The sequence below is a fragment of the Chenopodium album genome, chromosome 5, assembly GCF_948465745.1.
Source record: "Chenopodium album chromosome 5, dcCheAlbu1.1, whole genome shotgun sequence".
Taxonomy (NCBI): Eukaryota; Viridiplantae; Streptophyta; class Magnoliopsida; order Caryophyllales; family Amaranthaceae; genus Chenopodium; species Chenopodium album.
The window spans coordinates 57,875,768-57,893,475 of record NC_137838.1 but is presented as its reverse complement, the minus strand read 5'-3'; the positions used below and the strand labels follow the sequence as shown (position 1 = coordinate 57,893,475).

Genomic DNA, 17,708 nt, shown 5'->3' with positions numbered 1-17,708 from the left:
AACTTTGTCCCCGATCGTCCGAATTAAACATTTTTTTTTTCAAATTGGTTTTTTTTGTAGATCTACACGTCCCAAACCATTTCCCATCTCAAAATAACCGAAAACAAATAAAAATTACGAATTCGGCAAAAAAGGGGTGCAACACGAGGACTTCCCAGTAGGGATGGCAGTGGATCTGGACCCGACCCGGATCCGTGGATCCAGATCCGTTTTTCACGGATCTGGGTCCTCAAATTTTGGACCCGACGGATCCGGGTCGGATCCGGGTCCTGCTTGAAAAAACGGATCTGGGTCCGGGTCTAACTTCCAGACCCGGACCCGGATCCGTGGATCCGTTTTAAAATTTTAATTTTTTTAAAAATAATAAAAATTTTAATACAAAACTCACAAGTCTCACAACTTTCGGCCCATATCAATTCAGAAACAAAAATCAAAACTATTTACAAACCCTAACTTTCTCTCTCTAGTTTCCATTATCCACTACCACTACTCAGCCTACTCTATAATGTCCACCGACCACCGGACTCCCAGTCATATCACCGGCAAACAAAACGGCATCAAAGACCTCGTCCAGATCTGTAAGTCGTACAACCCGTACTCCCTTCTCTTTTAGTTTTTTTTTTTTTTTTTTTTTTTTTTTGTTTACTTTTTATGAACAAATAAATTAAGGTAGTAGTTCATATTATCTTTGATGTTTCTGTTCAAGTTTGCATGCACTTGATTTGATGGGTTTAGTTTTAGCAATTTTGTGGGTTTATTTGATTTCGTGGATTTGGTGGGTGCATTTGATTTGATGGGTATTTTTGGTGGGTTTGCTGCAAATTCGTGGGATTATTTTTACTTGTTATTTGTACATGTTTTTGCTACCATCTTGTTTGTTTAATTGTATATTTGTATGTATTTATGCTTGCAATATGTGTAATTTATGTAATATTTGTGTATTTGTTTGATTTATTTGTAAGGTCCAACTGTGAGTTTAGTTTTTGCCAATTACTAATTCTTTTCTTTCTTTTGTTTTGTTTCTTTGTTTTAGGATGTTGATGATATTATTAGTGATGAAGATTAGTCCTTTCGGAATATGGATATTGGATGCTCAAATCGGATACATCATTGTTATTTTTTTTGTTTGTTTGGTCATTTGTAACATCGTACTTTTTTTTATGTTAGGATTTTTTTTTTCAAAGACTATATGTGTGTTACACTGTATTTTTAGTTGTATAACTCTAATTTATGCATTGAACTTGGTTGAAATGCGTTTTTATTACATTTGTTTGAAAACATTAGGCAAAACGTGCAAGACCCGTTTCGGACCCGGATTTGGACCCGGATCCGTTGGATTCGTCGGATCTGGATCTGGGTCCTCATTTTATGGACCCGACGGATCCGGGGCGGATCTGGATCCAAGGTTGAAAAACGGATCTGGATCCGGGTCCATCCAGACCCGGTCCAGATCCGACCCATTGCCATCCCTACTTCCCAGGAGGTCACCCATCCTAATACTACTCTCGCCCAAGCACGCTTAACTGCGGAGTTCTGATGGGATCCGGTGCATTAGTGCTGGTATGATCGCACCCATTTACTTATTGTGCTATTTTGTATTTATACCTTTTCCAGCCCCTGATTTCCTTCGAAATGCCGTAACTTTGTCCCCGATCGTCCGAATTAAACATTTTTTTTTCAAATTATTTTTTTTGTAGATCTACGCGTCCCAAACCATTTCCCATCTCAAAATAACCGAAAACAAATAAAAATTACGAATTCGGCAAAAAAGGGGTGCAACACGAGGACTTCCCAGGAGGTCACCCATCCTAGTACTACTCTCGCCCAAGCACGCTTAACTGCGGAGTTCTGATGGGATCCGGTGCATTAGTGCTGGTATGATCGCACCCATTTACTTATTGCGCTATTTTGTATTTATACCTTTTCCAGCCCCTGATTTCCTTCGAAATGCCGTAACTTTGTCCCCGATCGTCCGAATTAAACATTTTTTTTTTCAAATTGGTTTTTTTTGTAGATCTACACGTCCCAAACCATTTCCCATCTCAAAATAACCGAAAACAAATAAAAATTACGAATTCGGCAAAAAAGGGGTGCAACACGAGGACTTCCCAGGAGGTCACCCATCCTAGTACTACTCTCGCCCAAGCACGCTTAACTGCGGAGTTCTGATGGGATCCGGTGCATTAGTGCTGGTATGATCGCACCCATTTACTTATTGTGCTATTTTGTATTTATACCTTTTCCAGCCCCAGATTTCCTTCGAAATGCCGTAACTTTGTCCCCGATCGTCCGAATTAAACATTTTTTTTCAAATTATTTTTTTTGTAGATCTACGCGTCCCAAACCATTTCCCATCTCAAAATAACCGAAAACAAATAAAAATTACGAATTCGGCAAAAAAGGGGTGCAACACGAGGACTTCCCAGGAGGTCACCCATCCTAATACTACTCTCGCCCAAGCACTCTTAACTGCGGAGTTCTGATGGGATCCGGTGCATTAGTGCTGGTATGATCGCACCCATTTACTTATTGTGCTATTTTGTATTTATACCTTTTCCAGCCCCAGATTTCCTTCGAAATGCCGTAACTTTGTCCCCGATCGTCCGAATTAAACATTTTTTTTTCAAATTATTTTTTTTGTAGATCTACGCGTCCCAAACCATTTCCCATCTCAAAATAACCGAAAACAAATAAAAATTACGAATTCGGCAAAAAAGGGGTGCAACACGAGGACTTCCCAGGAGGTCACCCATCCTAGTACTACTCTCGCCCAAGCACGCTTAACTGCGGAGTTCTGATGGGATCCGGTGCATTAGTGCTGGTATGATCGCACCCATTATTGCGCTATTTTGTATTTATACCTTTTCCAGCCCCTGATTTCCTTCGAAATGCCGTAACTTTGTCCCCGATCGTCCGAATTAAACATTTTTTTTTTCAAATTGGTTTTTTTTGTAGATCTACACGTCCCAAACCATTTCCCATCTCAAAATAACCGAAAACAAATAAAAATTACGAATTCGGCAAAAAAGGGGTGCAACACGAGGACTTCCCAGGAGGTCACCCATCCTAGTACTACTCTCGCCCAAGCACGCTTAACTGCGGAGTTCTGATGGGATCCGGTGCATTAGTGCTGGTATGATCGCACCCATTTACTTATTGTGCTATTTTGTATTTATACCTTTTCCAGCCCCTGATTTCCTTCGAAATGCCGTAACTTTGTCCCCGATCGTCTGAATTAAACATTTTTTTTTCAAATTATTTTTTTTGTAGATCTACGCGTCCCAAACCATTTCCCATCTCAAAATAACCGAAAACAAATAAAAATTACGAATTCGGCAAAAAAGGGGTGCAACACGAGGACTTCCCAGGAGGTCACCCATCCTAGTACTACTCTCGCCCAAGCACGCTTAACTGCGGAGTTCTGATGGGATCCGGTGCATTAGTGCTGGTATGATCACACCCATTTACTTATTGCGCTATTTTGTATTTATACCTTTTCCAGCCCCAGATTTCCTTCGAAATGCCGTAACTTTGTCCCCGATCGTCCGAATTAAACATTTTTTTTTCAAATTATTTTTTTTGTAGATCTACGCGTCCCAAACCATTTCCCATCTCAAAATAACCGAAAACAAATAAAAATTACGAATTCGGCAAAAAAGGGGTGCAACACGAGGACTTCCCAGGAGGTCACCCATCCTAGTACTACTCTCGCCCAAGCACGCTTAACTGCGGAGTTCTGATGGGATCCGGTGCATTAGTGCTGGTATGATCGCACCCATTATTGCGCTATTTTGTATTTATACCTTTTCCAGCCCCTGATTTCCTTCGAAATGCCGTAACTTTGTCCCCGATCGTCCGAATTAAACATTTTTTTTTTTCAAATTGGTTTTTTTTGTAGATCTACACGTCCCAAACCATTTCCCATCTCAAAATAACCGAAAACAAATAAAAATTACGAATTCGGCAAAAAAGGGGTGCAACACGAGGACTTCCCAGGAGGTCACCCATCCTAGTACTACTCTCGCCCAAGCACGCTTAACTGCGGAGTTCTGATGGGATCCGGTGCATTAGTGCTGGTATGATCGCACCCATTTACTTATTGTGCTATTTTGTATTTATACCTTTTCCAGCCCCTGATTTCCTTCGAAATGCCGTAACTTTGTCCCCGATCGTCTGAATTAAACATTTTTTTTTCAAATTATTTTTTTTGTAGATCTACGCGTCCCAAACCATTTCCCATCTCAAAATAACCGAAAACAAATAAAAATTACGAATTCGGCAAAAAAGGGGTGCAACACGAGGACTTCCCAGGAGGTCACCCATCCTAGTACTACTCTCGCCCAAGCACGCTTAACTGCGGAGTTCTGATGGGATCCGGTGCATTAGTGCTGGTATGATCACACCCATTTACTTATTGTGCTATTTTGTATTTATACCTTTTCCAGCCCCTGATTTCCTTCGAAATGCCGTAACTTTGTCCCCGATCGTCCGAATTAAACATTTTTTTTTCAAATTTTTTTTTTTGTAGATCTACGCGTCCCAAACCATTTCCCATCTCAAAATAACCGAAAACAAATAAAAATTACGAATTCGGCAAAAAAGGGGTGCAACACGAGGACTTCCCAGGAGGTCACCCATCCTAGTACTACTCTCGCCCAAGCACGCTTAACTACGGAGTTCTGATGGGATCCGGTGCATTAGTGCTGGTATGATCGCACCCCTTTACTTATTGTGCTATTTTGTATTTATACCTTTTCCAGCCCCTGATTTCCTTCGAAATGCCGTAACTTTGTCCCCGATCGTCCGAATTAAACATTTTTTTTTTCAAATTATTTTTTTTTGTAGATCTACGCGTCCCAAACCATTTCCCATCTCAAAATAACCGAAAACAAATAAAAATTACGAATTCGGCAAAAAAGGGGTGCAACACGAGGACTTCCCAGGAGGTCACCCACCCTAGTACTACTCTCGCCCAAGCACGCTTAACTGCGGAGTTCTAATGGGATCCGGTGCATTAGTGCTGGTATGATCGCACCCATTTACTTATTGTGCTATTTTGTATTTATACCTTTTCCAGCCCCTGATTTCCTTCGAAATGCCGTAACTTTGTCCCCGATCGTCCGAATTAAACATTTTTTTTTCAAATTATTTTTTTTGTAGATCTACGCGTCCCAAACCATTTCCCATCTCAAAATAACCGAAAACAAATAAAAATTACGAATTCTGCAAAAAAGGGGTGCAACACGAGGACTTCCCAGGAGGTCACCCATCCTAGTACTACTCTCGCCCAAGCACGCTTAACTGCGGAGTTCTGATGGGATCCGGTGCATTAGTGCTGGTATGATCGCACCCATTTACTTATTGCGCTATTTTGTATTTATACCTTTTCCAGCCCCTGATTTCCTTCGAAATGCCGTAACTTTGTCCCCGATCGTCCGAATTAAACATTTTTTTTTTCAAATTGGTTTTTTTTGTAGATCTACACGTCCCAAACCATTTCCCATCTCAAAATAACCGAAAACAAATAAAAATTACGAATTCGGCAAAAAAGGGGTGCAACACGAGGACTTCCCAGGAGGTCACCCATCCTAGTACTACTCTCGCCCAAGCACGCTTAACTGCGGAGTTCTGATGGGATCCGGTGCATTAGTGCTGGTATGATCGCACCCATTTACTTATTATGCTATTTTGTATTTATACCTTTTCCAGCCCCTGATTTCCTTCGAAATGCCGTAACTTTGTCCCCGATCGTCCGAATTAAACATTTTTTTTTCAAATTATTTTTTTTGTAGATCTACGCGTCCCAAACCATTTCCCATCTCAAAATAACCGAAAACAAATAAAAATTACGAATTCGGCAAAAAAGGGGTGCAAAACGAGGACTTTTCAGGAGGTCACCCATCCTAGTACTACTCTCGCCCAAGCACGCTTAACTGCGGAGTTCTGATGGGATCCGGTGCATTAGTGCTGGTATGATCGCACCCATTTACTTATTGCGCTATTTTGTATTTATACCTTTTCCAGCCCCTGATTTCCTTCGAAATGCCGTAACTTTGTCCCCGATCGTCCGAATTAAACATTTTTTTTTTCAAATTGGTTTTTTTTGTAGATCTACACGTCCCAAACCATTTCCCATCTCAAAATAACCGAAAACAAATAAAAATTACGAATTCGGCAAAATAGGGGTGCAACACGAGGACTTCCCAGGAGGTCACCCATCCTAGTACTACTCTCGCCCAAGCACGCGTAACTGCGGAGTTCTGATGGGATCCGGTGCATTAGTGCTGGTATGATCGCACCCATTTACTTATTGTGCTATTTTGTATTTATACCTTTTCCAGCCCCAGATTTCCTTCGAAATGCCGTAACTTTGTCCCCGATCGTCCGAATTAAACATTTTTTTTCAAATTATTTTTTTTGTAGATCTACGCGTCCCAAACCATTTCCCATCTCAAAATAACCGAAAACAAATAAAAATTACGAATTCGGCAAAAAAGGGGTGCAACACGAGGACTTCCCAGGAGGTCACCCATCCTAGTACTACTCTCGCCCAAGCACGCTTAACTGCGGAGTTCTGATGGGATCCGGTGCATTAGTGCTGGTATGATCGCACCCATTTACTTATTGCGCTATTTTGTATTTATACCTTTTCCAGCCCCTGATTTCCTTCGAAATGCCGTAACTTTGTCCCCGATCGTCCGAATTAAACATTTTTTTTTCAAATTATTTTTTTTGTAGATCTACGCGTCCCAAACCATTTCCCATCTCAAAATAACCGAAAACAAATAAAAATTACGAATTCGGCAAAAAAGGGGTGCAACACGAGGACTTCCCAGGAGGTCACCCATCCTAGTACTACTCTCGCCCAAGCACGCTTAACTGCGGAGTTCTGATGGGATCCGGTGCATTAGTGCTGGTATGATCGCACCCATTTACTTATTGTGCTATTTTGTATTTATACCTTTTCCAGCCCCTGATTTCCTTCGAAATGCCGTAACTTTGTCCCCGATCGTCCGAATTAAACATTTTTTTTTCAAATTATTTTTTTTGTAGATCTACGCGTCCCAAACCATTTCCCATCTCAAAATAACCGAAAACAAATAAAAATTACGAATTCGGCAAAAAAGGGGTGCAACACGAGGACTTCCCAGGAGGTCACCCATCCTAGTACTACTCTCGCCCAAGCACGCTTAACTGCGGAGTTCTGATGGGATCCGGTGCATTAGTGCTGGTATGATCGCACCCATTTACTTATTGCGCTATTTTGTATTTATACCTTTTCCAGCCCCTGATTTCCTTCGAAATGCCGTAACTTTGTCCCCGATCGTCCGAATTAAACATTTTTTTTTTCAAATTGGTTTTTTTTGTAGATATACACGTCCCAAACCATTTCCCATCTCAAAATAACCGAAAACAAATAAAAATTACGAATTCGGCAAAATAGGGGTGCAACACGAGGACTTCCCAGGAGGTCACCCATCCTAGTACTACTCTCGCCCAAGCACGCTTAACTGCGGAGTTCTGATGGGATCCGGTGCATTAGTGCTGGTATGATCGCACCCATTTACTTATTGTGCTATTTTGTATTTATACCTTTTCCAGCCCCTGATTTCCTTCGAAATGCCGTAACTTTGTCCCCGATCGTCCGAATTAAACATTTTTTTTTCAAATTATTTTTTTTGTAGATCTACGCGTCCCAAACCATTTCCCATCTCAAAATAACCGAAAACAAATAAAAATTACGAATTCGGCAAAAAAGGGGTGCAACACGAGGACTTCCCAGGAGGTCACCCATCCTAGTACTACTCTCGCCCAAGCACGCTTAACTGCGGAGTTCTGATGGGATCCGGTGCATTAGTGCTGGTATGATCGCACCCATTTACTTATTGCGCTATTTTGTATTTATACCTTTTCCAGCCCCTGATTCCTTCGAAATGCCGTAATTTTGTCCCCGATCGTCCGAATTAAACATTTTTTTTTTCAAATTGGTTTTTTTTGTAGATCTACACGTCCCAAACCATTTCCTATCTCAAAATAACCGAAAACAAATAAAAATTACGAATTCGGCAAAATAGGGGTGCAACACGAGGACTTCCCAGGAGGTCACCCATCCTAGTACTACTCTCGCCCAAGCACGCTTAACTGCGGAGTTCTGATGGGATCCGGTGCATTAGTGCTGGTATGATCGCACCCATTTACTTATTGTGCTATTTTGTATTTATACCTTTTCCAGCCCCTGATTTCCTTCGAAATGCCGTAACTTTGTCCCCGATCGTCCGAATTAAACATTTTTTTTTCAAATTATTTTTTTTGTAGATCTACGCGTCCCAAACCATTTCCCATCTCAAAATAACCGAAAACAAATAAAAATTACGAATTCGGCAAAAAAGGGGTGCAACACGAGGACTTCCCAGGAGGTCACCCATCCTAGTACTACTCTCGCCCAAGCACGCTTAACTGCGGAGTTCTGATGGGATCCGGTGCATTAGTGCTGGTATGATCGCACCCATTTACTTATTGCGCTATTTTGTATTTATACCTTTTCCAGCCCCTGATTTCCTTCGAAATGCCGTAACTTTGTCCCCGATCGTCCGAATTAAACATTTTTTTTTCAAATTATTTTTTTTGTAGATCTACGCGTCCCAAACCATTTCCCATCTCAAAATAACCGAAAACAAATAAAAATTACGAATTCGGCAAAAAAGGGGTGCAACACGAGGACTTCCCAGGAGGTCACCCATCCTAGTACTACTCTCGCCAAAGCACGCTTAACTGCGGAGTTCTGATGGGATCCGGTGCATTAGTGCTGGTATGATCGCACCCATTTACTTATTGCGCTATTTTGTATTTATACCTTTTCCAGCCCCTGATTCCTTCGAAATGCCGTAATTTTGTCCCCGATCGTCCGAATTAAACATTTTTTTTTTCAAATTGGTTTTTTTTGTAGATCTACGCGTCCCAAACCATTTCCCATCTCAAAATAACCGAAAACAAATAAAAATTACGAATTCGGCAAAATAGGGGTGCAACACGAGGACTTCCCAGGAGGTCACCCATCCTAGTACTACTCTCGCCCAAGCACGCTTAACTGCGGAATTCTGATGGGATCCGGTGCATTAGTGCTGGTATGATCGCACCCATTTACTTATTGTGCTATTTTGTATTTATACCTTTTCCAGCCCCTGATTTCCTTCGAAATGCCGTAACTTTGTCCCCGATCGTCCGAATTAAACATTTTTTTTTCAAATTATTTTTTTTGTAGATCTACGCGTCCCAAACCATTTCCCATCTCAAAATAACCGAAAACAAATAAAAATTACGAATTCGGCAAAAAAGGGGTGCAACACGAGGACTTCCCAGGAGGTCACCCATCCTAGTACTACTCTCGCCCAAGCACGCTTAACTGCGGAGTTCTGATGGGATCCGGTGCATTAGTGCTGGTATGATCACACCCATTTACTTATTGTGCTATTTTGTATTTATACCTTTTCCAGCCCCTGATTTCCTTCGAAATGCCGTAACTTTGTCCCCGATCGTCCGAATTAAACATTTTTTTTTCAAATTTTTTTTTTTGTAGATCTACGCGTCCCAAACCATTTCCCATCTCAAAATAACCGAAAACAAATAAAAATTACGAATTCGGCAAAAAAGGGGTGCAACACGAGGACTTCCCAGGAGGTCACCCATCCTAGTACTACTCTCGCCCAAGCACGCTTAACTACGGAGTTCTGATGGGATCCGGTGCATTAGTGCTGGTATGATCGCACCCCTTTACTTATTGTGCTATTTTGTATTTATACCTTTTCCAGCCCCTGATTTCCTTCGAAATGCCGTAACTTTGTCCCCGATCGTCCGAATTAAACATTTTTTTTTTCAAATTATTTTTTTTTGTAGATCTACGCGTCCCAAACCATTTCCCATCTCAAAATAACCGAAAACAAATAAAAATTACGAATTCGGCAAAAAAGGGGTGCAACACGAGGACTTCCCAGGAGGTCACCCACCCTAGTACTACTCTCGCCCAAGCACGCTTAACTGCGGAGTTCTAATGGGATCCGGTGCATTAGTGCTGGTATGATCGCACCCATTTACTTATTGTGCTATTTTGTATTTATACCTTTTCCAGCCCCTGATTTCCTTCGAAATGCCGTAACTTTGTCCCCGATCGTCCGAATTAAACATTTTTTTTTCAAATTATTTTTTTTGTAGATCTACGCGTCCCAAACCATTTCCCATCTCAAAATAACCGAAAACAAATAAAAATTACGAATTCTGCAAAAAAGGGGTGCAACACGAGGACTTCCCAGGAGGTCACCCATCCTAGTACTACTCTCGCCCAAGCACGCTTAACTGCGGAGTTCTGATGGGATCCGGTGCATTAGTGCTGGTATGATCGCACCCATTTACTTATTGCGCTATTTTGTATTTATACCTTTTCCAGCCCCTGATTTCCTTCGAAATGCCGTAACTTTGTCCCCGATCGTCCGAATTAAACATTTTTTTTTTCAAATTGGTTTTTTTTGTAGATCTACACGTCCCAAACCATTTCCCATCTCAAAATAACCGAAAACAAATAAAAATTACGAATTCGGCAAAAAAGGGGTGCAACACGAGGACTTCCCAGGAGGTCACCCATCCTAGTACTACTCTCGCCCAAGCACGCTTAACTGCGGAGTTCTGATGGGATCCGGTGCATTAGTGCTGGTATGATCGCACCCATTTACTTATTATGCTATTTTGTATTTATACCTTTTCCAGCCCCTGATTTCCTTCGAAATGCCGTAACTTTGTCCCCGATCGTCCGAATTAAACATTTTTTTTTTCAAATTGGTTTTTTTTGTAGATATACACGTCCCAAACCATTTCCCATCTCAAAATAACCGAAAACAAATAAAAATTACGAATTCGGCAAAATAGGGGTGCAACACGAGGACTTCCCAGGAGGTCACCCATCCTAGTACTACTCTCGCCCAAGCACGCTTAACTGCGGAGTTCTGATGGGATCCGGTGCATTAGTGCTGGTATGATCGCACCCATTTACTTATTGTGCTATTTTGTATTTATACCTTTTCCAGCCCCTGATTTCCTTCGAAATGCCGTAACTTTGTCCCCGATCGTCCGAATTAAACATTTTTTTTTCAAATTATTTTTTTTGTAGATCTACGCGTCCCAAACCATTTCCCATCTCAAAATAACCGAAAACAAATAAAAATTACGAATTCGGCAAAAAAGGGGTGCAACACGAGGACTTCCCAGGAGGTCACCCATCCTAGTACTACTCTCGCCCAAGCACGCTTAACTGCGGAGTTCTGATGGGATCCGGTGCATTAGTGCTGGTATGATCGCACCCATTTACTTATTGCGCTATTTTGTATTTATACCTTTTCCAGCCCCTGATTTCCTTCGAAATGCCGTAACTTTGTCCCCGATCGTCCGAATTAAACATTTTTTTTTTCAAATTGGTTTTTTTTGTAGATATACACGTCCCAAACCATTTCCCATCTCAAAATAACCGAAAACAAATAAAAATTACGAATTCGGCAAAATAGGGGTGCAACACGAGGACTTCCCAGGAGGTCACCCATCCTAGTACTACTCTCGCCCAAGCACGCTTAACTGCGGAGTTCTGATGGGATCCGGTGCATTAGTGCTGGTATGATCGCACCCATTTACTTATTGTGCTATTTTGTATTTATACCTTTTCCAGCCCCTGATTTCCTTCGAAATGCCGTAACTTTGTCCCCGATCGTCCGAATTAAACATTTTTTTTTCAAATTATTTTTTTTGTAGATCTACGCGTCCCAAACCATTTCCCATCTCAAAATAACCGAAAACAAATAAAAATTACGAATTCGGCAAAAAAGGGGTGCAACACGAGGACTTCCCAGGAGGTCACCCATCCTAGTACTACTCTCGCCCAAGCACGCTTAACTGCGGAGTTCTGATGGGATCCGGTGCATTAGTGCTGGTATGATCGCACCCATTTACTTATTGCGCTATTTTGTATTTATACCTTTTCCAGCCCCTGATTCCTTCGAAATGCCGTAATTTTGTCCCCGATCGTCCGAATTAAACATTTTTTTTTTCAAATTGGTTTTTTTTGTAGATCTACACGTCCCAAACCATTTCCTATCTCAAAATAACCGAAAACAAATAAAAATTACGAATTCGGCAAAATAGGGGTGCAACACGAGGACTTCCCAGGAGGTCACCCATCCTAGTACTACTCTCGCCCAAGCACGCTTAACTGCGGAGTTCTGATGGGATCCGGTGCATTAGTGCTGGTATGATCGCACCCATTTACTTATTGTGCTATTTTGTATTTATACCTTTTCCAGCCCCTGATTTCCTTCGAAATGCCGTAACTTTGTCCCCGATCGTCCGAATTAAACATTTTTTTTTCAAATTATTTTTTTTGTAGATCTACGCGTCCCAAACCATTTCCCATCTCAAAATAACCGAAAACAAATAAAAATTACGAATTCGGCAAAAAAGGGGTGCAACACGAGGACTTCCCAGGAGGTCACCCATCCTAGTACTACTCTCGCCCAAGCACGCTTAACTGCGGAGTTCTGATGGGATCCGGTGCATTAGTGCTGGTATGATCGCACCCATTTACTTATTGCGCTATTTTGTATTTATACCTTTTCCAGCCCCTGATTTCCTTCGAAATGCCGTAACTTTGTCCCCGATCGTCCGAATTAAACATTTTTTTTTCAAATTATTTTTTTTGTAGATCTACGCGTCCCAAACCATTTCCCATCTCAAAATAACCGAAAACAAATAAAAATTACGAATTCGGCAAAAAAGGGGTGCAACACGAGGACTTCCCAGGAGGTCACCCATCCTAGTACTACTCTCGCCAAAGCACGCTTAACTGCGGAGTTCTGATGGGATCCGGTGCATTAGTGCTGGTATGATCGCACCCATTTACTTATTGCGCTATTTTGTATTTATACCTTTTCCAGCCCCTGATTCCTTCGAAATGCCGTAATTTTGTCCCCGATCGTCCGAATTAAACATTTTTTTTTTCAAATTGGTTTTTTTTGTAGATCTACGCGTCCCAAACCATTTCCCATCTCAAAATAACCGAAAACAAATAAAAATTACGAATTCGGCAAAATAGGGGTGCAACACGAGGACTTCCCAGGAGGTCACCCATCCTAGTACTACTCTCGCCCAAGCACGCTTAACTGCGGAATTCTGATGGGATCCGGTGCATTAGTGCTGGTATGATCGCACCCATTTACTTATTGTGCTATTTTGTATTTATACCTTTTCCAGCCCCTGATTTCCTTCGAAATGCCGTAACTTTGTCCCCGATCGTCCGAATTAAACATTTTTTTTTCAAATTATTTTTTTTGTAGATCTACGCGTCCCAAACCATTTCCCATCTCAAAATAACCGAAAACAAATAAAAATTACGAATTCGGCAAAAAAGGGGTGCAACACGAGGACTTCCCAGGAGGTCACCCATCCTAGTACTACTCTCGCCCAAGCACGCTTAACTGCGGAGTTCTGATGGGATCCGGTGCATTAGTGCTGGTATGATCACACCCATTTACTTATTGTGCTATTTTGTATTTATACCTTTTCCAGCCCCTGATTTCCTTCGAAATGCCGTAACTTTGTCCCCGATCGTCCGAATTAAACATTTTTTTTTCAAATTTTTTTTTTTGTAGATCTACGCGTCCCAAACCATTTCCCATCTCAAAATAACCGAAAACAAATAAAAATTACGAATTCGGCAAAAAAGGGGTGCAACACGAGGACTTCCCAGGAGGTCACCCATCCTAGTACTACTCTCGCCCAAGCACGCTTAACTACGGAGTTCTGATGGGATCCGGTGCATTAGTGCTGGTATGATCGCACCCCTTTACTTATTGTGCTATTTTGTATTTATACCTTTTCCAGCCCCTGATTTCCTTCGAAATGCCGTAACTTTGTCCCCGATCGTCCGAATTAAACATTTTTTTTTTCAAATTATTTTTTTTTGTAGATCTACGCGTCCCAAACCATTTCCCATCTCAAAATAACCGAAAACAAATAAAAATTACGAATTCGGCAAAAAAGGGGTGCAACACGAGGACTTCCCAGGAGGTCACCCACCCTAGTACTACTCTCGCCCAAGCACGCTTAACTGCGGAGTTCTAATGGGATCCGGTGCATTAGTGCTGGTATGATCGCACCCATTTACTTATTGTGCTATTTTGTATTTATACCTTTTCCAGCCCCTGATTTCCTTCGAAATGCCGTAACTTTGTCCCCGATCGTCCGAATTAAACATTTTTTTTTCAAATTATTTTTTTTGTAGATCTACGCGTCCCAAACCATTTCCCATCTCAAAATAACCGAAAACAAATAAAAATTACGAATTCTGCAAAAAAGGGGTGCAACACGAGGACTTCCCAGGAGGTCACCCATCCTAGTACTACTCTCGCCCAAGCACGCTTAACTGCGGAGTTCTGATGGGATCCGGTGCATTAGTGCTGGTATGATCGCACCCATTTACTTATTGCGCTATTTTGTATTTATACCTTTTCCAGCCCCTGATTTCCTTCGAAATGCCGTAACTTTGTCCCCGATCGTCCGAATTAAACATTTTTTTTTTCAAATTGGTTTTTTTTGTAGATCTACACGTCCCAAACCATTTCCCATCTCAAAATAACCGAAAACAAATAAAAATTACGAATTCGGCAAAAAAGGGGTGCAACACGAGGACTTCCCAGGAGGTCACCCATCCTAGTACTACTCTCGCCCAAGCACGCTTAACTGCGGAGTTCTGATGGGATCCGGTGCATTAGTGCTGGTATGATCGCACCCATTTACTTATTATGCTATTTTGTATTTATACCTTTTCCAGCCCCTGATTTCCTTCGAAATGCCGTAACTTTGTCCCCGATCGTCCGAATTAAACATTTTTTTTTCAAATTATTTTTTTTGTAGATCTACGCGTCCCAAACCATTTCCCATCTCAAAATAACCGAAAACAAATAAAAATTACGAATTCGGCAAAAAAGGGGTGCAAAACGAGGACTTTTCAGGAGGTCACCCATCCTAGTACTACTCTCGCCCAAGCACGCTTAACTGCGGAGTTCTGATGGGATCCGGTGCATTAGTGCTGGTATGATCGCACCCATTTACTTATTGCGCTATTTTGTATTTATACCTTTTCCAGCCCCTGATTTCCTTCGAAATGCCGTAACTTTGTCCCCGATCGTCCGAATTAAACATTTTTTTTTTCAAATTGGTTTTTTTTGTAGATCTACACGTCCCAAACCATTTCCCATCTCAAAATAACCGAAAACAAATAAAAATTACGAATTCGGCAAAATAGGGGTGCAACACGAGGACTTCCCAGGAGGTCACCCATCCTAGTACTACTCTCGCCCAAGCACGCGTAACTGCGGAGTTCTGATGGGATCCGGTGCATTAGTGCTGGTATGATCGCACCCATTTACTTATTGTGCTATTTTGTATTTATACCTTTTCCAGCCCCAGATTTCCTTCGAAATGCCGTAACTTTGTCCCCGATCGTCCGAATTAAACATTTTTTTTCAAATTATTTTTTTTGTAGATCTACGCGTCCCAAACCATTTCCCATCTCAAAATAACCGAAAACAAATAAAAATTACGAATTCGGCAAAAAAGGGGTGCAACACGAGGACTTCCCAGGAGGTCACCCATCCTAGTACTACTCTCGCCCAAGCACGCTTAACTGCGGAGTTCTGATGGGATCCGGTGCATTAGTGCTGGTATGATCGCACCCATTTACTTATTGCGCTATTTTGTATTTATACCTTTTCCAGCCCCTGATTTCCTTCGAAATGCCGTAACTTTGTCCCCGATCGTCCGAATTAAACATTTTTTTTTCAAATTATTTTTTTTGTAGATCTACGCGTCCCAAACCATTTCCCATCTCAAAATAACCGAAAACAAATAAAAATTACGAATTCGGCAAAAAAGGGGTGCAACACGAGGACTTCCCAGGAGGTCACCCATCCTAGTACTACTCTCGCCCAAGCACGCTTAACTGCGGAGTTCTGATGGGATCCGGTGCATTAGTGCTGGTATGATCGCACCCATTTACTTATTGTGCTATTTTGTATTTATACCTTTTCCAGCCCCTGATTTCCTTCGAAATGCCGTAACTTTGTCCCCGATCGTCCGAATTAAACATTTTTTTTTCAAATTATTTTTTTTGTAGATCTACGCGTCCCAAACCATTTCCCATCTCAAAATAACCGAAAACAAATAAAAATTACGAATTCGGCAAAAAAGGGGTGCAACACGAGGACTTCCCAGGAGGTCACCCATCCTAGTACTACTCTCGCCCAAGCACGCTTAACTGCGGAGTTCTGATGGGATCCGGTGCATTAGTGCTGGTATGATCGCACCCATTTACTTATTGCGCTATTTTGTATTTATACCTTTTCCAGCCCCTGATTTCCTTCGAAATGCCGTAACTTTGTCCCCGATCGTCCGAATTAAACATTTTTTTTTTCAAATTGGTTTTTTTTGTAGATATACACGTCCCAAACCATTTCCCATCTCAAAATAACCGAAAACAAATAAAAATTACGAATTCGGCAAAATAGGGGTGCAACACGAGGACTTCCCAGGAGGTCACCCATCCTAGTACTACTCTCGCCCAAGCACGCTTAACTGCGGAGTTCTGATGGGATCCGGTGCATTAGTGCTGGTATGATCGCACCCATTTACTTATTGTGCTATTTTGTATTTATACCTTTTCCAGCCCCTGATTTCCTTCGAAATGCCGTAACTTTGTCCCCGATCGTCCGAATTAAACATTTTTTTTTCAAATTATTTTTTTTGTAGATCTACGCGTCCCAAACCATTTCCCATCTCAAAATAACCGAAAACAAATAAAAATTACGAATTCGGCAAAAAAGGGGTGCAACACGAGGACTTCCCAGGAGGTCACCCATCCTAGTACTACTCTCGCCCAAGCACGCTTAACTGCGGAGTTCTGATGGGATCCGGTGCATTAGTGCTGGTATGATCGCACCCATTTACTTATTGCGCTATTTTGTATTTATACCTTTTCCAGCCCCTGATTCCTTCGAAATGCCGTAATTTTGTCCCCGATCGTCCGAATTAAACATTTTTTTTTTCAAATTGGTTTTTTTTGTAGATCTACACGTCCCAAACCATTTCCTATCTCAAAATAACCGAAAACAAATAAAAATTACGAATTCGGCAAAAAAGGGGTGCAACACGAGGACTTCCCAGGAGGTCACCCATCCTAGTACTACTCTCGCCCAAGCACGCTTAACTGCTGAGTTCTGATGGGATCCGGTGCATTAGTGCTGGTATGATCGCACCCATTTACTTATTGCGCTATTTTGTATTTATACCTTTTCCAGCCCCTGATTTCCTTCGAAATGCCGTAACTTTGTCCCCGATCGTCCGAATTAAACATTTTTTTTTTCAATTTGGTTTTTTTTGTAGATCTACACGTCCCAAACCATTTCCCATCTCAAAATAACCGAAAACAAATAAAAATTACGAATTCGGCAAAAAAGGGGTGCAACACGAGGACTTCCCAGGAGGTCACCCATCCTAGTACTACTCTCGCCCAAGCACGCTTAACTGCGGAGTTCTGATGGGATCCGGTGCATTAGTGCTGGTATGATCGCACCCATTTACTTATTGTGCTATTTTGTATTTATACCTTTTCCAGCCCC

The 17,708-nt window shown here is 41.6% G+C and overlaps 1 long non-coding RNA gene, 51 other non-coding genes and 1 pseudogene across 52 annotated transcripts; 1 reads left to right on the top strand and 52 right to left on the bottom strand.

Moving 5' to 3' along the window:
- The first annotated feature begins 323 nt into the window (after nucleotides 1-323).
- Nucleotides 324-1,235, top strand: LOC145630784 (uncharacterized). The gene is made up of 2 exons (XR_014112249.1): nucleotides 324-578; nucleotides 1,034-1,235. It is a non-coding gene; the product is annotated as an uncharacterized LOC145630784 (long non-coding RNA).
- A 222-nt stretch (nucleotides 1,236-1,457) lies between these two features.
- LOC145634070 (5S ribosomal RNA) lies at nucleotides 1,458-1,574 on the bottom strand (annotated as a pseudogene).
- A 196-nt stretch (nucleotides 1,575-1,770) lies between these two features.
- LOC145633917 (5S ribosomal RNA) lies at nucleotides 1,771-1,889 on the bottom strand. The gene has a single exon (XR_014113213.1). It is a non-coding gene; the product is annotated as a 5S ribosomal RNA (ribosomal RNA).
- A 198-nt stretch (nucleotides 1,890-2,087) lies between these two features.
- Nucleotides 2,088-2,206, bottom strand: LOC145633906 (5S ribosomal RNA). Its single transcript, XR_014113202.1, has one exon. It is a non-coding gene; the product is annotated as a 5S ribosomal RNA (ribosomal RNA).
- A 195-nt stretch (nucleotides 2,207-2,401) lies between these two features.
- Nucleotides 2,402-2,520, bottom strand: LOC145633655 (5S ribosomal RNA). Its single transcript, XR_014112961.1, has one exon. It is a non-coding gene; the product is annotated as a 5S ribosomal RNA (ribosomal RNA).
- A 196-nt stretch (nucleotides 2,521-2,716) lies between these two features.
- On the bottom strand, nucleotides 2,717-2,835 carry LOC145633894 (5S ribosomal RNA). Its single transcript, XR_014113191.1, has one exon. It is a non-coding gene; the product is annotated as a 5S ribosomal RNA (ribosomal RNA).
- A 193-nt stretch (nucleotides 2,836-3,028) lies between these two features.
- On the bottom strand, nucleotides 3,029-3,147 carry LOC145633882 (5S ribosomal RNA). Its single transcript, XR_014113179.1, has one exon. It is a non-coding gene; the product is annotated as a 5S ribosomal RNA (ribosomal RNA).
- Nucleotides 3,148-3,343: 196 nt separating this feature from the next.
- Nucleotides 3,344-3,462, bottom strand: LOC145633635 (5S ribosomal RNA). Its single transcript, XR_014112941.1, has one exon. It is a non-coding gene; the product is annotated as a 5S ribosomal RNA (ribosomal RNA).
- Nucleotides 3,463-3,658: 196 nt separating this feature from the next.
- LOC145633870 (5S ribosomal RNA) lies at nucleotides 3,659-3,777 on the bottom strand. Its single transcript, XR_014113168.1, has one exon. It is a non-coding gene; the product is annotated as a 5S ribosomal RNA (ribosomal RNA).
- A 194-nt stretch (nucleotides 3,778-3,971) lies between these two features.
- Nucleotides 3,972-4,090, bottom strand: LOC145633859 (5S ribosomal RNA). Its single transcript, XR_014113157.1, has one exon. It is a non-coding gene; the product is annotated as a 5S ribosomal RNA (ribosomal RNA).
- A 196-nt stretch (nucleotides 4,091-4,286) lies between these two features.
- On the bottom strand, nucleotides 4,287-4,405 carry LOC145633634 (5S ribosomal RNA). The gene has a single exon (XR_014112940.1). It is a non-coding gene; the product is annotated as a 5S ribosomal RNA (ribosomal RNA).
- Nucleotides 4,406-4,601: 196 nt separating this feature from the next.
- LOC145633531 (5S ribosomal RNA) lies at nucleotides 4,602-4,720 on the bottom strand. Its single transcript, XR_014112851.1, has one exon. It is a non-coding gene; the product is annotated as a 5S ribosomal RNA (ribosomal RNA).
- Nucleotides 4,721-4,918: 198 nt separating this feature from the next.
- LOC145633644 (5S ribosomal RNA) lies at nucleotides 4,919-5,037 on the bottom strand. Its single transcript, XR_014112950.1, has one exon. It is a non-coding gene; the product is annotated as a 5S ribosomal RNA (ribosomal RNA).
- A 196-nt stretch (nucleotides 5,038-5,233) lies between these two features.
- Nucleotides 5,234-5,352, bottom strand: LOC145633847 (5S ribosomal RNA). The gene has a single exon (XR_014113146.1). It is a non-coding gene; the product is annotated as a 5S ribosomal RNA (ribosomal RNA).
- A 198-nt stretch (nucleotides 5,353-5,550) lies between these two features.
- Nucleotides 5,551-5,669, bottom strand: LOC145633836 (5S ribosomal RNA). The gene has a single exon (XR_014113135.1). It is a non-coding gene; the product is annotated as a 5S ribosomal RNA (ribosomal RNA).
- Nucleotides 5,670-5,865: 196 nt separating this feature from the next.
- Nucleotides 5,866-5,984, bottom strand: LOC145633803 (5S ribosomal RNA). The gene has a single exon (XR_014113104.1). It is a non-coding gene; the product is annotated as a 5S ribosomal RNA (ribosomal RNA).
- A 198-nt stretch (nucleotides 5,985-6,182) lies between these two features.
- LOC145633738 (5S ribosomal RNA) lies at nucleotides 6,183-6,301 on the bottom strand. The gene has a single exon (XR_014113041.1). It is a non-coding gene; the product is annotated as a 5S ribosomal RNA (ribosomal RNA).
- Nucleotides 6,302-6,496: 195 nt separating this feature from the next.
- LOC145633825 (5S ribosomal RNA) lies at nucleotides 6,497-6,615 on the bottom strand. Its single transcript, XR_014113124.1, has one exon. It is a non-coding gene; the product is annotated as a 5S ribosomal RNA (ribosomal RNA).
- A 196-nt stretch (nucleotides 6,616-6,811) lies between these two features.
- On the bottom strand, nucleotides 6,812-6,930 carry LOC145633813 (5S ribosomal RNA). The gene has a single exon (XR_014113113.1). It is a non-coding gene; the product is annotated as a 5S ribosomal RNA (ribosomal RNA).
- Nucleotides 6,931-7,126: 196 nt separating this feature from the next.
- On the bottom strand, nucleotides 7,127-7,245 carry LOC145633800 (5S ribosomal RNA). The gene has a single exon (XR_014113101.1). It is a non-coding gene; the product is annotated as a 5S ribosomal RNA (ribosomal RNA).
- A 198-nt stretch (nucleotides 7,246-7,443) lies between these two features.
- On the bottom strand, nucleotides 7,444-7,562 carry LOC145633789 (5S ribosomal RNA). Its single transcript, XR_014113090.1, has one exon. It is a non-coding gene; the product is annotated as a 5S ribosomal RNA (ribosomal RNA).
- A 196-nt stretch (nucleotides 7,563-7,758) lies between these two features.
- Nucleotides 7,759-7,877, bottom strand: LOC145633778 (5S ribosomal RNA). Its single transcript, XR_014113079.1, has one exon. It is a non-coding gene; the product is annotated as a 5S ribosomal RNA (ribosomal RNA).
- Nucleotides 7,878-8,074: 197 nt separating this feature from the next.
- LOC145633766 (5S ribosomal RNA) lies at nucleotides 8,075-8,193 on the bottom strand. Its single transcript, XR_014113068.1, has one exon. It is a non-coding gene; the product is annotated as a 5S ribosomal RNA (ribosomal RNA).
- Nucleotides 8,194-8,389: 196 nt separating this feature from the next.
- LOC145633755 (5S ribosomal RNA) lies at nucleotides 8,390-8,508 on the bottom strand. The gene has a single exon (XR_014113057.1). It is a non-coding gene; the product is annotated as a 5S ribosomal RNA (ribosomal RNA).
- Nucleotides 8,509-8,704: 196 nt separating this feature from the next.
- Nucleotides 8,705-8,823, bottom strand: LOC145633753 (5S ribosomal RNA). The gene has a single exon (XR_014113055.1). It is a non-coding gene; the product is annotated as a 5S ribosomal RNA (ribosomal RNA).
- A 197-nt stretch (nucleotides 8,824-9,020) lies between these two features.
- LOC145633675 (5S ribosomal RNA) lies at nucleotides 9,021-9,139 on the bottom strand. Its single transcript, XR_014112980.1, has one exon. It is a non-coding gene; the product is annotated as a 5S ribosomal RNA (ribosomal RNA).
- Nucleotides 9,140-9,335: 196 nt separating this feature from the next.
- LOC145633633 (5S ribosomal RNA) lies at nucleotides 9,336-9,454 on the bottom strand. Its single transcript, XR_014112939.1, has one exon. It is a non-coding gene; the product is annotated as a 5S ribosomal RNA (ribosomal RNA).
- A 196-nt stretch (nucleotides 9,455-9,650) lies between these two features.
- On the bottom strand, nucleotides 9,651-9,769 carry LOC145633520 (5S ribosomal RNA). Its single transcript, XR_014112840.1, has one exon. It is a non-coding gene; the product is annotated as a 5S ribosomal RNA (ribosomal RNA).
- Nucleotides 9,770-9,967: 198 nt separating this feature from the next.
- Nucleotides 9,968-10,086, bottom strand: LOC145633643 (5S ribosomal RNA). The gene has a single exon (XR_014112949.1). It is a non-coding gene; the product is annotated as a 5S ribosomal RNA (ribosomal RNA).
- Nucleotides 10,087-10,282: 196 nt separating this feature from the next.
- On the bottom strand, nucleotides 10,283-10,401 carry LOC145633743 (5S ribosomal RNA). Its single transcript, XR_014113046.1, has one exon. It is a non-coding gene; the product is annotated as a 5S ribosomal RNA (ribosomal RNA).
- A 198-nt stretch (nucleotides 10,402-10,599) lies between these two features.
- LOC145633731 (5S ribosomal RNA) lies at nucleotides 10,600-10,718 on the bottom strand. Its single transcript, XR_014113035.1, has one exon. It is a non-coding gene; the product is annotated as a 5S ribosomal RNA (ribosomal RNA).
- Nucleotides 10,719-10,916: 198 nt separating this feature from the next.
- LOC145633719 (5S ribosomal RNA) lies at nucleotides 10,917-11,035 on the bottom strand. The gene has a single exon (XR_014113024.1). It is a non-coding gene; the product is annotated as a 5S ribosomal RNA (ribosomal RNA).
- A 196-nt stretch (nucleotides 11,036-11,231) lies between these two features.
- On the bottom strand, nucleotides 11,232-11,350 carry LOC145633708 (5S ribosomal RNA). Its single transcript, XR_014113013.1, has one exon. It is a non-coding gene; the product is annotated as a 5S ribosomal RNA (ribosomal RNA).
- A 198-nt stretch (nucleotides 11,351-11,548) lies between these two features.
- On the bottom strand, nucleotides 11,549-11,667 carry LOC145633697 (5S ribosomal RNA). The gene has a single exon (XR_014113002.1). It is a non-coding gene; the product is annotated as a 5S ribosomal RNA (ribosomal RNA).
- A 196-nt stretch (nucleotides 11,668-11,863) lies between these two features.
- On the bottom strand, nucleotides 11,864-11,982 carry LOC145633685 (5S ribosomal RNA). The gene has a single exon (XR_014112990.1). It is a non-coding gene; the product is annotated as a 5S ribosomal RNA (ribosomal RNA).
- A 197-nt stretch (nucleotides 11,983-12,179) lies between these two features.
- On the bottom strand, nucleotides 12,180-12,298 carry LOC145633674 (5S ribosomal RNA). Its single transcript, XR_014112979.1, has one exon. It is a non-coding gene; the product is annotated as a 5S ribosomal RNA (ribosomal RNA).
- A 196-nt stretch (nucleotides 12,299-12,494) lies between these two features.
- Nucleotides 12,495-12,613, bottom strand: LOC145633662 (5S ribosomal RNA). The gene has a single exon (XR_014112968.1). It is a non-coding gene; the product is annotated as a 5S ribosomal RNA (ribosomal RNA).
- A 196-nt stretch (nucleotides 12,614-12,809) lies between these two features.
- Nucleotides 12,810-12,928, bottom strand: LOC145633752 (5S ribosomal RNA). The gene has a single exon (XR_014113054.1). It is a non-coding gene; the product is annotated as a 5S ribosomal RNA (ribosomal RNA).
- Nucleotides 12,929-13,125: 197 nt separating this feature from the next.
- On the bottom strand, nucleotides 13,126-13,244 carry LOC145633673 (5S ribosomal RNA). The gene has a single exon (XR_014112978.1). It is a non-coding gene; the product is annotated as a 5S ribosomal RNA (ribosomal RNA).
- Nucleotides 13,245-13,440: 196 nt separating this feature from the next.
- On the bottom strand, nucleotides 13,441-13,559 carry LOC145633632 (5S ribosomal RNA). Its single transcript, XR_014112938.1, has one exon. It is a non-coding gene; the product is annotated as a 5S ribosomal RNA (ribosomal RNA).
- A 196-nt stretch (nucleotides 13,560-13,755) lies between these two features.
- On the bottom strand, nucleotides 13,756-13,874 carry LOC145633508 (5S ribosomal RNA). Its single transcript, XR_014112830.1, has one exon. It is a non-coding gene; the product is annotated as a 5S ribosomal RNA (ribosomal RNA).
- Nucleotides 13,875-14,072: 198 nt separating this feature from the next.
- LOC145633642 (5S ribosomal RNA) lies at nucleotides 14,073-14,191 on the bottom strand. The gene has a single exon (XR_014112948.1). It is a non-coding gene; the product is annotated as a 5S ribosomal RNA (ribosomal RNA).
- Nucleotides 14,192-14,387: 196 nt separating this feature from the next.
- On the bottom strand, nucleotides 14,388-14,506 carry LOC145633651 (5S ribosomal RNA). The gene has a single exon (XR_014112957.1). It is a non-coding gene; the product is annotated as a 5S ribosomal RNA (ribosomal RNA).
- A 198-nt stretch (nucleotides 14,507-14,704) lies between these two features.
- LOC145633640 (5S ribosomal RNA) lies at nucleotides 14,705-14,823 on the bottom strand. The gene has a single exon (XR_014112946.1). It is a non-coding gene; the product is annotated as a 5S ribosomal RNA (ribosomal RNA).
- Nucleotides 14,824-15,019: 196 nt separating this feature from the next.
- LOC145633802 (5S ribosomal RNA) lies at nucleotides 15,020-15,138 on the bottom strand. The gene has a single exon (XR_014113103.1). It is a non-coding gene; the product is annotated as a 5S ribosomal RNA (ribosomal RNA).
- A 198-nt stretch (nucleotides 15,139-15,336) lies between these two features.
- Nucleotides 15,337-15,455, bottom strand: LOC145633737 (5S ribosomal RNA). Its single transcript, XR_014113040.1, has one exon. It is a non-coding gene; the product is annotated as a 5S ribosomal RNA (ribosomal RNA).
- Nucleotides 15,456-15,650: 195 nt separating this feature from the next.
- LOC145633629 (5S ribosomal RNA) lies at nucleotides 15,651-15,769 on the bottom strand. Its single transcript, XR_014112935.1, has one exon. It is a non-coding gene; the product is annotated as a 5S ribosomal RNA (ribosomal RNA).
- A 196-nt stretch (nucleotides 15,770-15,965) lies between these two features.
- Nucleotides 15,966-16,084, bottom strand: LOC145633617 (5S ribosomal RNA). Its single transcript, XR_014112924.1, has one exon. It is a non-coding gene; the product is annotated as a 5S ribosomal RNA (ribosomal RNA).
- A 196-nt stretch (nucleotides 16,085-16,280) lies between these two features.
- LOC145633548 (5S ribosomal RNA) lies at nucleotides 16,281-16,399 on the bottom strand. Its single transcript, XR_014112862.1, has one exon. It is a non-coding gene; the product is annotated as a 5S ribosomal RNA (ribosomal RNA).
- Nucleotides 16,400-16,597: 198 nt separating this feature from the next.
- LOC145633435 (5S ribosomal RNA) lies at nucleotides 16,598-16,716 on the bottom strand. Its single transcript, XR_014112760.1, has one exon. It is a non-coding gene; the product is annotated as a 5S ribosomal RNA (ribosomal RNA).
- A 196-nt stretch (nucleotides 16,717-16,912) lies between these two features.
- On the bottom strand, nucleotides 16,913-17,031 carry LOC145633317 (5S ribosomal RNA). Its single transcript, XR_014112650.1, has one exon. It is a non-coding gene; the product is annotated as a 5S ribosomal RNA (ribosomal RNA).
- Nucleotides 17,032-17,228: 197 nt separating this feature from the next.
- LOC145633726 (5S ribosomal RNA) lies at nucleotides 17,229-17,347 on the bottom strand. Its single transcript, XR_014113031.1, has one exon. It is a non-coding gene; the product is annotated as a 5S ribosomal RNA (ribosomal RNA).
- Nucleotides 17,348-17,545: 198 nt separating this feature from the next.
- On the bottom strand, nucleotides 17,546-17,664 carry LOC145634040 (5S ribosomal RNA). The gene has a single exon (XR_014113330.1). It is a non-coding gene; the product is annotated as a 5S ribosomal RNA (ribosomal RNA).
- Nucleotides 17,665-17,708: the final 44 nt, after the last annotated feature.